This window comes from Phaethon lepturus, unplaced genomic scaffold, assembly GCF_000687285.1.
Source record: "Phaethon lepturus isolate BGI_N335 unplaced genomic scaffold, ASM68728v1 scaffold2312, whole genome shotgun sequence".
NCBI classification, from domain to species: domain Eukaryota; kingdom Metazoa; phylum Chordata; class Aves; order Phaethontiformes; family Phaethontidae; genus Phaethon; species Phaethon lepturus.
Window position 1 is genome coordinate 166,050 of NW_010522424.1, and position 11,635 is coordinate 177,684.

Below are 11,635 nucleotides of genomic sequence, written 5' to 3' on the forward strand. Positions count from 1 at the left end.
TTGGTTTGATTTGTGTGAAACTTTCACCGTTGCATGTGTTCAGCACAACCCCAGCTTTTAATAAATATTTCAAACAAATATACTCATTACAATCTCCATATCTTGCCATTCTTCAGCATTCTTCTCCCTGCCTACAAAATGTGGTAAAGGAGAAGCTATGAAAGCGTTTTGAGCAGCTTTTGGTATGTCTCTTCATTTTTCTGAGAAGTAAAGTTGAGAAAATTTTAGTGACACAAGAGTGTTCTGCACAGGATGGATCAATGGGCTGAGGCCAATTGTATGAGGTTCAACAAGGCTCTGTGCCAGGTCCTGCACTTGGGTCACAACAATCCCATGCAACACTACAGGCTTGGGGAGGAGTGGCTGGAGAGCTGCCCGGTGGAAAAGGACCTGGGGGTGCTGGCTGACAGCCAGCTGAACATGAGCCGGCAGTGTGCCCAGGTGGCCAAGAAGGCCAACAGCGTCCTGGCCTGTATCAGGAATAGTGTGGCCAGCAGGAGTAGGGAAGTGATTGTACCCCTGTACTCGGCACTGGTGAGGCCGCACCTTGAATCCTGTGTTCAGTTTTGGGCCCCTCACTACAAGAAGGATGTTGAGGTGCTGGAGCGTGTCCAGAGAAGGGCAATGAAGCTGGAGATCAAGTCTTATGAGGAGCAGCTGAGGGAGCTGGGATGGTTTAGTTTGGAGAAAAGGAGGCTGGGGGGAGACCTTATCACTCTCTACAACTATCTGAAAGGGGGTTGTAGTGAGGTGGGTGTTGGTCTCTTCTCCCAAGTAACTAGTGATAGGACAAGAGGAAATGGCCTCAAGTTGCACCAGGGGAGGTTTAGACAGGATATTAGGAAAAATTTGTTCTCCAAAAGGGCTGTCTAGCATTGGAACAGGCTGCCCAGGGAAGCGGCAGAGTCACCATCGCTGGAGGTATTTAAAAGACGTGTAGATATGGTGCTTAGGGGCATGGTTTAATGCTGGACTTGGCATTGCCAGATTAACAGTTGGACTTGATGATCTTAAAGGTCTTTTTGAACCTAAGTGATTCTATGATTCTATGAAGCTGGCAGGTTGATCTGCCCAATGACAAGAGTGCACATCAGAGTTGTTTCCTATGGAGAGAGACATTCAGGACACAGCAAGTCTTTCAGGCTGTGTGTGATAAACACAGACCTTGGGTCTCTTATCCTCCTTCATTCACTGTCATCTTGATCATTCAAGGGACAGATACAGAATATGAAATAAAAGCAGACAGAACAGTAAACTGACATAAATAGGTAGGACAAACCTATTTTGTCAGGTTTGAATTTCAGTATCTAACCAATTAACACTGATCCATTAGATATATTCATGTGGTATGATACTGGGCTCTGTGCCATCTGCCTGACTGGGATAATGGCAATAGTATAGCTGTGCTAGAGTAGCAAAAAAAATCACCTGAGCAAACCTTCGTGATATCTTGGGAGCCAAGTGTGTCGGACAGGCTGCTGTGTTTTCACAGATATACTAGTGCCTAAAACTGCCCTCTTCACAGTTAGATTTGATGGTTTTTTTACAACATTGTATTTCTGCAAAGATGTGCTCTTTATTCTCTACAGTCTGCTGTTCTTGGAATAAGTCAGTTTTGTTCTGACAAAAGCTTTTGTTCTGAAAAGCCTTTGGAAACCAAATGAACAAGGTTGCTTGCAGGTCATCATCTTACTGTGTTAGATGATCATTTACATGTACTAAGGTATATACATTTTTGTGGTAGTCGTCAAGCAGAGGATGACATGATAGCCACCTCTAAGTCCTGTTTCAGTACTATTTTCTAAGCTAACAAGGTATGTGGGGAGAGACATTAAGTAATTTCCAATGTGCAATTCAAATATTGGGCCAAAGTCCTTCCTTCCTTTCTGGCTGAAACCCAAATGAATATAAGAAACAAAACAAAACATGCTCCACATCCTTACATACCAAGAGAAAATTTGGCAAAATAAAAAAAAAAAATAAACACCTATGCAGCACCCTGCCAACTTTGAAGAAGCCCAGCTGCGGATTAGCCAAAGGAATACAGTGCAGTAGGCACCAGACCTTTCTAAGAACCGGTTGTCTCCTATGATCTCGTTATCTTGTGCAAAAATTCCTTGGGATGATGTTACCAGCTGTGGTGGGTTTGACCCTGACTGGACACCAGGTGCCCACCAAGCCCCTGGCTGGCCCCCAGGTCCCCCCAAAGCCACTGTATCACTCCCCGACCTCAAGTGGACAGGGGAAGAAAAATACAATGAAAGGCTCATGAGTTGAGATAAGGACATGGAGAGATCACGCACCAATTAGCATCACAGGCAAAACAGACTTAACTCAGGGAGATTAATTTAGTTTATTACCAGACAGATCAGGGTAGGATAATGAAAAATAAAACCAAATCTTAAAACACCTTTCCCCAAGCCCTCCCTTCTTCCTAGGCCTAAACTTCACTCCCGATTTTTCTACCTCCTCTTCCCAGGGGGAATGGGTGTTGTGGTCAGTTTGTCACATGTTGTCTCTGCTGCTCCTTCCTCCACGAATGTCTCCAATGTGGGTCATTCCCACAGGCTGCAGTTCTTCACGCGCTGCTTCAGCATGGGTCCTTTCCCCAGAGTGCAGTCTTTCAGGAACAGAAGGTGTCCCCCACGGTGTCACAAGTCCTGCCAGCAAGCCTGCTCCAGTGTGGGCTCTGCTCTTCACGGGTCCACAGGTCCTGCCAGGAGACTGCTCCAGCATGGGTTCTCCAGGGGTTCACAGCCTCCTTCAGGGAACAGTCACCTGCTCCAACATGGAGTCCTCTGTGGCCTGCAGGGTGGATATCTGCTCCACCGTGGAACTCCATGGGCTGCAGGGGAACAGCATGCCTCACCGTGGCCTTCACCACAGGCTGCAGGGAAATGTCTGTCCTTCTTCACTGACCTTGGTGTCTGCACAGCTGTTTCACACATTCTCACTCCTCTCTCCAGCTGCATTTGCGCAGTAATATTTTCCCTATCTTAAATATGTTGTCACAGAGGTGCTACCAGCATTGCTGATGGATTCAGCTTTGGCCAGCACTGGGTCCATCTTGGAGCCAGCTGGCACTGGCTCTGTCGGACATAGAGGAAGCTTCTGGCAGCTTCTCACAGATGCCACCCTGTAGCCCTTCCCTGGCCCTGCTACCAAAACCTTGCCGTGTAAACCCAGTACACCAGCCAACACTGCAAGGAAGGAGTATGGCTATTTCAGAGCATACTCTGAGAGATATTGAGAGCTGTTTGCTGCCCACAGGTTCAGCCTGATCTGCTATAAGACTAAAGCTCCTGTAAGACGTGACTGTCTCACCTTTGGGAATATGACAATGCCTATGATAAAAATGACAATTTGAATGTCTAAGGAACTTTCTAAGGCAAACTTCTGAAAACAGTGTAGTTCCTTACCTTCCTCACCTTCCTCTTGCATATATTTGTGTGATTTTTTATTAGGCACATGCTGAACATTGGATTATTGTTATGTTCTAAAACCTCCACCATGGCACCTACTGCAGTATCTTTTATTTGCCTTGAAACTGCTCAGCTTTCTTGTCAACACTGGACTAAGTGCTAATTCCCAAACTGCAGGTGTAGGGTAGGATTTTTAAAAAGTTTGGGGTTTGGGTGAAATCAGGTTTTTATTTTTATTGCTGTAAGGATTAGGTGTTAGGGAAGGAAAAGTACTTTCTTTTTCAGCAGTTTTTTTAAAAGGCTGCCCTACAATGCATGTACCAGTGTCAACTGGTATGAAAAATTCAAATATGAAAGGTAATCTGAGAGCTACAGCCTGGTGCAAACCTGTACCAGTGGAGTTACCTCAGTTTGCCTGGTAAAATACAGGCAATTCTTCTGTTTCTGTGTCTTGTGCTAGCGTTATAACTCTTAGATAGCTTGGGTGACCTGGGTGTTGTAGGAAGACAGCTGTTGGGGACCATATTCCTCACATGTACCAAAAAGACATGAGAATTTTTGTTTCTTGTCTGAGAGAGAATCATACTCACAGTGACTTCTAACAATTAGTATATCTGAGGTAATTCAGGATGAAAACCCTCCCACTGCAATTGTCTTCATGGGCTTGGAAAACTCAGTTCAGTTTTTGGGGGTAGAGCCCTATGTGAAATATAGTGCCCAGGGCACTAAATTGTTAACACAGATCAATCTTGCAGATACTAAATTTGATTTGGTCTCATGACCCCTGAACAGCCAAGCAATGCACAACAGGTGACATTAAGCCAAATGTGACCACACTTGATCATTGTTTCGGACAGCAAACGTACTGACTGGGTGGGATATTAACAAATTGGGGGTGGTTGGGAGTAGGAACTTGAGTACAATGTGTCAATTCTGCGTTGTTATGTGTGGCACACTGAAAGATCTAAAGAGGCCATGTTTAAAAATAGAATAATAAAATTAGTACAGTGCTGTCTACTCTGCGGGGCTGACATGACCTGACTTGATGAAGCCGCACATACAGAATGGCTTTTATTTTTAGGGCACTCTATCTGGGATAACAATGACTCTGCTGATAGTGAAGCAGTGGGTATAGTTTGTCTTGATGGCTGGCACTTATGCTTGAAAAGAACAGAATAGCATATTTAAACTGTCAGGCCTTAATTGTTTCATTAGATGGTGGTACCTTTTGCACAAAAGGAGCAAGGGAACTGCTGAAAGAAAGAATGATGAACAGCAATTCTAGAAGGGCACAAAGGTGCTGCAGGAATTACTTTTTTTTCTTTGTTTCGTCCCAGTTCATCTCTGACACAGGGAGAAGTTTCATTTTTTAACATAATGACTGTTATTAAAATCAGCTTGAAGAATTTCATGAGCACTGTGGTGTATATCTCCCATTTTTTTAGATATAAATGAAACTAAAAAAATGTTCATGCCTCTGAATTTTCCTTTTGTGTCTCCAACATCCAATTTATTGATGATAATGATGACTTGCATTTCTAAATGTGTCTTTTACCCTGTAGGATCCCAAAGGGTTCTTAGAGCCATAATATATATGCATGAATCACTTCACCTCCCATGTGATGTTTAGCCACCACTGAGGTGTCAACTGTTTGTGCAAAGCAACACAGGAAAACAGCTTCAGCTAGAAAGTAAAGAACATTAAACGTATTCAAATGAAATTATTACATAGCACCCACACATCTGAGAGCCCTAATAACACAGGCACTAATTGGTTGGTGGCACCAGCACTGACCATCAAAGCTCTGAATTTACATACTGTCTGAAAGGATGGCTTAAAAGTATACTCAGGCTGCAGGAAGTCTGTACATATTTTCCCCTCCATTGCTGGAAGGTATCCTGAGACAGAGAGATTTGGTGTGAATCTTTCCCTCTGTAATATAGAGAAACACAGCTAACTTTCCACTTAGATGCAGGGATTCAGAAGCTCTCCAACAAAGAGGTGGTTATATTTCATCACGAAATCTGATCTTAAAAGTAGGTGTTTTTTCTCAGTCATATTATTCTCCCCACAGAGTTTTTTTCCCCAGATACAAAGGGTGGAATGTGATTAATGTCTTCTCAACTCCTGCGCTTGCTACTCCGGAGAAACTGAAGGAAGGGCTTTTCACAGATGTCCTCTTTTATACCCTGGAGGGAGGATGGCAGTAGTTTGGCTGCTTCTCCTGCCTGGGCTGTGCTTCTTTGCCTTTTAAGATGTTAGCTGATTTATTTTGCATTCCATTTTTTAATTAGTTCTCTCTAAGTAGGGAGATATCTTTCCAGTCCAGTTTCACTCTTAGTTAAGTCTATCCACAGCTGAGTTATACAAGACTGAGAGATCCTGGGTCTGATTCGCATCTATACATTCTTCTGACAGTATAAACAGTTTATGAACATCTCTAGCATTCATCCTACACATGCCAGAGTTCTGGAGAAGACCTGGCTGTAGACAAAAGTTTGGCTTTCTGATACTTAGAGAATAATTTTAAAATCAGTTGTGTTGCTTCTGGGTGGTATGGTGTGTTTCCAGCCTGGTTTCAGTAATGGGTCTCCAAAAACAGTTCGGGGAAGAAAAGCTTGTTCTGCATCTGCTTTGCAGAGTGAGTAGAAGAGCAGGGTACAGGAGAGGTGGATGGATCCTGCAGCTTTACACCAAACGCCCGCTTCTCACAGACTCAACCTCAGGAAATCTATTGAACTCAATTCAGTTGCTCACAATTTAAAATGATGAGAGGACTGAAGAGAGCAGGGAGGGGAAGAATATCCTGGAGAAGGTTGGCCAAAAGACTTGAGAATGCTTTTGGAAACCTCCTCTGGGACTGCTGTGCCTCACAGCAGAAAAGCTGCTGTAGAGAGCAAAGCAAATAAAAAGGGAAAGACTGCTGCAGAGAGAGAAACCGTGTTCACATATTACAGTAGTATTACCTGTTGCATTTGCATTTACATTGAAAGAGACCATAAGAAATGAAGGTGAGTTGTAAGAAGAGTCCCTAGATTAGTAGTACAAGAAACTGGGCAGGGTTAGGTTTCTGTAATGACCTTGCTACATACAAAAGCTGATGTTAGTATTTTATGGCTCCCTCCACCCAGAGGTCCAAGCCACTAATTTTTGCTTTGAAGTTGAGTTGCAGTTTCTACCAGGTGATTCACAATGATTCATTGTGTTGCCTAGACCAGTGCAATGCTCACTTGCTAATTTAAAATCTCACAGCCCTTTAGATCTGCATTTTTAATGCTTAAAGTATTCCACCTCATTAAGGTTTTAGGTTTCTGTCTAAATAGGTGTGAGCATTATTTGGTAGTCAGATTTTGCTTTGAAGTTGAGTTGCAGTTTCTACCAGGTGATTCACAATGATTCATTGTGTTGCCTAGACCAGTGCAATGCTCACTTGCTAATTTAAAATCTCACAGCCCTTTAGATCTGCATTTTTAATGCTTAAAGTATTCCACCTCATTAAGGTTTTAGGTTTCTGTCTAAATAGGTGTGAGCATTATTTGGTAGTCAGATTACTTTAGTTAACAAAATGGTTCATGTTGTGCCATGATTAGGAAATTATATTTTACGAATCCTATATAGTTCGTGTGTGAATCAATTTATAAGCAGACCAAAGCAGTTGACAGGCTTACAGATGCAAAACTATTGAAGTTCATAAACTGGGAAAAGTTGAGAAACATGGTAAGAATTTGATCTATGTCAGATTATGCTTTTTGTTCTTGTGTTCAGTCATTCTCCAGAGATACATAGTTTGTTCTGTTTACTTCACTAATTTTGAACACTTACAATTTTCAGGTTGAAAATTATTCATTTGGTCTTGGACATATGCTTCTGTTTCATGCTCTGAATTCTTAAGAGTTAGTTTCACATGTTTCTGACTAGGCTTCTATACATTATCTTCTACTGTCTTTGCATCTTTTTCTTTAGTTACCAGATTAAAATATCTGAATTTAGGTATCTGCAGTAGCTCTTCTACAGTCGGTCCCTACTTTAAAGTGTGTGTGCAGTTTTCTAGTCTCTACTGGCTAGTTTCTCATTGACTATAACGGGATTTTGGACAGTGAGGTTTCTACATAGCTGTGTCTCACATTTAGCTGTGTGTGCTTTGTGTCTTGAAGACAAATTGCACTCTTAGGTGAATGAAGTTGAAAATTTGGGGGTTGATTTCCTTGTGTAAGCATAGGTATTTAGACACCCTACAGTGTCTAAGATATTTGCCTGAAGTGGTAGATACAACACTCGAGGAGGCCTGTAGCCTTCTGGAGAGATAAATGGAGGCCAAGTGGGATACAGCATCACATCTGATGTGGCACCAACCATCTAAGTGATGGTAACTTAGTCAGGGCCTTGGAACCCATTCAAATAGCCTCACTCATTTATTCCTTCTGGAGCTAAATGCCCTTGGTCTTCATGTTTAGGCCCGTTATTTTTAACTCATTGAATGCTTGAAATAAGGACACTATTATTTTAAAAAACTTTGCCCTAAGACTAACGGTGGTCAGTATGGCAAAGCGTTTTGTTGAGCACATTGCACAGACCATACTTCTTGAAGTGAAAGTAGTACACTTGGATGTTGGCAATTCCTGTATAGAGCATAACTCATAGCTGAATCACCCAATGGAGCCTGTCAAAATTTGAAGGCAAAAACCTGTAAACAGATAACTAATGAGCAATCAGCTTTGAGCATTGCTTACAGACACAAACCGTAGAAAGGATTATATTATCAGGCAAAGTGGGATCACAGAAAGATGTGAACTGGCCACTTCAGGTTAGATTTTCTTCCTTGTTTTTTTTAATATTAGTAATGTATTTCTTGTTGTCTGTCTGCCCGTCTATCTACCTGTCTACCTATCTATGTATCTATCTGTCTTAGTCACATATATAAAATATATGTGCACAAGAGTAAATGGGTTTTGGTCACTCTCCACCAAAGCCACTTGTCAAGGCACATGGCACCATTCCACATGATGCAATGATTCTTTCTTCCTTACATCTGAATTGCACCTGCTTTGCTGTAAACCACATCAGCCTGATCCCTGCCAGTTTAAACAAAGTTATTAGCTTTATGACCAATATGCCTAACAAGATACAGCCATTGTACCCTCTGCCTGATGGGTGAAGGCTTTCAGAGGATTTGAGGTTGGCAGCCTGCCCTGGGAGAGCTCTCCATTGGGACTTCTCCCCTCATGAAATTATTCCGCAGTCAGCTTCAGTTTCCTCTTCTCTTTTCCTAGATAAATGATGAGCTCCTAATTTACAGCTCCTCATATGCTGCTCTTAACCCACTGTCCTTATCTTCATTCACTTCCTCACTTTCAATTTATCATAACCTTTCTTTCCTATATAGTCCATTAGTCTTTTTCTCACTATAACTACTTCAGCATAGACATGCTGCAGCAGAAATAATCCTACAGCAATTCTGCAGGTTCTAAAGCCTCAACATGTTAATTTTTCTGTTTTCTCTAAGTTCTTCACATCTGATCTCCACCTCACCTATTTGTAAAACATCATCTCTTGGGCTTGATAGAAACTGAATTTGACTCAGAGTTTTGTAACCTTGACAGATATTAATTGTTTAATGTGTACTTAGTGTTGTCTTTTCTTTGATAGCTTCATTCTACTTTAAAAGCAATTTTCAAAACAACAGGACATCATAAGAATTCAAAGGTAACCATGAAGACTGATGAGAACTCAGTATTTTAAATATTTGAAGACATATCCATTACACTGGAAAGTAAAAACTGGCAAATATGCAGGAAAACATTTTGAGTGACAGTTACAGAAGTACAGTGATATTTAAAAACAACAAGTATTGTTGAACTTAAACCTGATAAAGTTAATTACATTGTGGAGATGATCTGATACATAAACAACTGTTTATATATACAGAAGAAAAGTGCTGTTCAGTTTTCCTTTGCTTCTTTAAAGTGAGCAGAAGATAGCAGTTGAAAGCAAAGCAAAAAAAAAAAAAGAGAACTTCTTTGAGTTTCTAAAATATTTGCATGAGACAGCATGTTGCAATACATTTTTTTCCTTGTGGTTGCTTATGATAAGTCTGTGTATATGCATACCATATACATACTTTTCTAATCACAGTGCACTGCAGTCATAAAACATTAAATTACAAATGGTTAGAGGTGAACGAAACCAGGACTATTGCTTAACTGTACATATAAATTGCTGTGTTCAATGTACTTTTAAAAATCCTCTCATACATTTGTTGATCTGATAAATTTTATTAAGGTTGAATTGAACTAGAACTCCCAAGGTAATTTAGAAGCAAACAGCTAGACAACTTATTTTAGGATCCTAGAGGTGTTAGAAATCTATGTGATTCTTTCTCAATGCATTTACCTGATCCTCTAAATTGTTGTCTTCTTTCTGCTTCTGTGAGGTAACTGCTGACTAGTAGAGGTAGACTTTCTGTAAAAGAAAATGGAAAGAATATGTCATGTTTCCTCTAGGGCTCGGCCACTGGGAAATGACAGGCAAGGGACATAGTTTACAGCATACAGAAAGAGTATGTGACAGTAAGAGACTGGATTTTTGGGTCATTTACATGCCCCATCTCTGCCTTAGCTAGGAGTGAACGGTTGGCTTTTTTCAGCCACTGTGGTTATCATTGGCTCCCTTGAAGCATCCAGCAAGACTCCAGGACTGCATAACTGAAGTTAATGTCTGTAGTTTTTCTGCAGTTATGCATTTAATATTTTCTGCAGGCAAGCTGCTCATGGCTTAATGAACAATCTGATTTCAGAAGAATAAAAAATTTAAAATAGCTTTGTGGTGGAGTATTTATGAACAAAGAGACTTCTCAGCCAGTATGTGTTATGCATTGCTCTTTATGTTTTAGTCTAGATTTCATACCACCTCTCTTGTCAAATCACACTAGTCTGAAAAAAACTGGATGGTATCAAGATTCATTGCCTTTTGGACTGTAAGGGTTTGGCTGAAGGATGAAACCACAACATGCCTTCCCTAGATCTTGAGTAAGTAAAGTTCACAGTTACCTGAGTGGATTTTTGTCTTAATGAGAGCCACATAAAGATCTTGAGATTTGGCTCCGCATCAGCACAGAGAATTAAAGGTACCACTAATGAAGTTCCTGGCTGTCTGAGTTTAATTAATTTGTGACATCCACTTGCCTCTGTCTCCCAATGATTCAAGCTGCAAGAGAATAACCTACTCTCCCAGTATTAAAATGCTGCAAATACGTTAATTTCCTGTAAGATTTATTTGCAGTTATGAAGCGAAATACTGACTTGAGAATTTGAATGCAGCTAGCAGCAGAACTGTTGTAACACATCTACAAAATAAAGGCTGAGGAAGTAAACTGCCATAACAAAAGTAATGTTACTGTGAATGCTAGATGTTAATGCCAATAGTAGTGCTTTCTCAACTAGCAACCTCAACAGCAAAATTTTCTTCTCTTCTCTTTTCATAATTTTTTTTTTCTAACACTATCTTCTTAGCAATGGTAAATGAAAAGTCAAAAATGTGCTTGAAAGACTTCTTCTCTCTGTACTGGCATCCTGCAATAAGCTATTAACCAGCCTATCCTGGCAACTAAGCCATGGTAATGATCAGCTATGGGACAGCCCCTCATGAACTTATCATGTAGATGTGATATACATCTCCACAACGGGTTAGGTAAGCTGCAGATTTTTTTTTTTTCTTGGTTCTTAAAATTAAAGCAATCAGGCTGAAATAAAAAAAACCAAACAAACAACAGACAGTCCAAGCTAAAACATCTAACTGCCCCATGCCAGAGACTTCCTTTTATGAACTTTTATTCTTTGCGTCAAATATATTTGACAAGGAAAATTCAGTATAATGTCTTTCGAGGGAAAGGTAAACACATAGCTCCAAAACGTGCTGTTTGATTGGCTTCTTCCATATGATGTTGCTGGGTGTACTTTTAGTGTATTATTACTAAACACAAAACTGTCTTAAATGCAAATAAGAAAAACAACAATGTGTGTAGACCACAAACAGAATTCCACACAAAAAAAGCTGCCAAAATTTGATCTGTCCCAGGTTTCATGCAAGGCCCTGGGAAGAGCATTTAGCTGGCAGTATGGTTCCAATTTCCAGAATCATCTAATGTCCAGCCTCAGTTAGACTCTATTTTTCTTCCCTGCCTGTTCACTCATGCACCCTGAAATTCTTTAATATT